We start from the raw sequence: 2,465 nt of genomic DNA on the forward strand, positions 1-2,465 counted from the left end.
AAGCATCCATTCACCATGGTCGATGCCACTATGGCTTATGCAGGAGCCACAAGCTCAAATTTCAAGTTCTTGTTAACAGAGAATGAACAAATGGAAAAGAACTTGCAAGTGACCAGGAAGAAAGAAGAACAATCCATAGGATCTGCAATGGCAGAGATGTGGAAAGCGATACTTCCTAAGTATCAAATCTTGAGACCACCATGTGGAATCTCTATGAGATATTTGTCACCATGCATAAAGCGGTTTTCCATCTATTTTGTTTCCAGTGGCTGAGCAGAAATATTTTCCAAACTCTCAGAGACATACACACTATTATCACCCATGTGTAAGAATGGACAATGAGATACAAGGGAGCCCCAATTCACTTGCCCAAGATGATGAAGCAACATGCATAGCTAGACAAAGTAAAGATCTAGCTGCAGATCCAGAATTATGAGCAACTCGCCTGGTTGGTGAGTAGCATATAGGCTTCATATGCATGGTTAATTAAGAGCTTGGATGTCATGCTGAGAACACACATGATCCCGTCAATCGGTTCCCTCATCGTAGCTAAGGAGAAGAACCAAGTCTGAATAGAGATCAACAGGTACATGTAGTAGCTAATGCAAGAGGCCAATAGCGATGACTTGGAGATGAGAAGAGAAAACATGTAGAACTACATTGGTGGTCCTGCCGTAGTCAAGACCATGTTGTGCATGCTTCAGGATGAGTTGGACAAGGGTTCCAAGACCATATACCCATAAGAAATGGAGGCAAGAGTCCGCTATTAGAAGGACTATCAAGAAGTATGGAGACACCATAGAACAGTACCAAACTTGGTATCAGCACGTCACCGAGAGTCATCAAGTAGATGTTGTCGAGTTGGTATTTCCCCAAACTTGAGTCATAGTGTTTTGTCTTGTTAGTTTGTCTCTAGCCTATTTTGTCTCACATGGGTACATATTGAAAATTTATATTATTTGTAAATATGTTGTAAGTGAAATTCCAATGGTCATTAGTGGAATGTGAATATTCACTGTGTAATGTAATGATTTATTTGTAAAGAAGTTGAAGATTCATGAGGGTAGTCAAAGAGTCAAAGGGAAATGTCAAAGGTCTCCCCACCCTTTGTTGTAAATAGAACCTCATAACTCATAGAACAGGCTTTTGGGAGCCAAGCTTTTGGCTAGGCTTAGGCTTAGAGAAGGCTTGGGAGTATTGTGACAAGCCTTGGCTTCTCCATAGTGCAGAGTGAGAATACTTCTTTGGAGGAGTAGGTGTTCTTGACTATAATGTTCCACTGTTGGGGTTAGTGGCTTTCAATGGTGTATGTATGTATGGAACTTTCACTTGTAATAATAATAACTGAGCCAACACGTTTTCATGTATATGTTGTTATTGTAGTTGGAATATTATGGTTTCCTTAGAAATATATGTTATTTAACTTATGCATTTTCTTATGAACTACTTTGTATGCAATTATATGAATCTGGTTGAAGGTGTGTTATTGGATTAACCCGTCACTTTGTTTTGTGGATTATTCCACATTGCACCTTGTGATGTCATTCTGCTTGTGTGTCCCTTTCAAGGTACGTACTATTATAGGCTTCTTAGGGGCACACTTCCTTTTACCCTCTGTGTGTTAGAACCTCCCATGCATCTCACTTGACTCGCTACAAGGTTACACATGTGCTTCTAACCAAAGTTATCATACTTATATTTGTGTGCTATCACGGTGAAGGCACCACATTACCACCCACTACTGGGACTCCTACTCCAAATGGTTTGAGGCCTAGTTGGGACCTCTTACTGGGGAGATCCCCTCGAATGTTAGCTAGTCCAACACCGTCAACAAATTGGTAGGATAAAACCTCACACAAATCAACTGATCTAGACCTCATGGATTCATCAACATAAATTGTCATGGATTCTCAACACATTATTAATGAAAACAACCTTAAATCATGTTCAACAATTGAATCAACAATGGGGAGAGATACATGGCAAGCCATGATTTTGTAACAACATGTTCATCATTTGAATACATTGATAAACAAAAAATTTGTTGATTCCATTATTTCTATAACACAAAAAAATCCTTGATTGAATTTGTTGGCAATGTATTTTGTTAATTTTACTCATTTCATAGTTTAGAAGAATAGTAATTAATTCATTAAATAAAAATGAAGCATTAATAACCATTTATGTGTCTTCACAGACACAACTTGTTATAATATTGATTCGAATATATAAATCTTGATTTTATAAATTTTGTTTCCACCTCCAAACCAAAAATGACAGACGCCATTGAGTCTACAACTCCAATTCACTATAATTGTACTCCCCTTTATCATTTCCTATAATTGTTCCCCTTGTCTTGGTCTGGGACGTTAAAAGAATAAAATCCATTAGTTCCTCACTTTAGAGGCATTGTGTAGCAATTGTCTCAATAGAGGATAAATGTCGTTGTCAGATCGTGGGATAGA

Source organism: Pinus tabuliformis, chromosome 2_2 (genome assembly GCF_031772625.1).
Source record: "Pinus tabuliformis cultivar Carrire ecotype Pingquan chromosome 2_2, CPIR1, whole genome shotgun sequence".
Taxonomy (NCBI): domain Eukaryota; kingdom Viridiplantae; phylum Streptophyta; class Pinopsida; order Pinales; family Pinaceae; genus Pinus; species Pinus tabuliformis.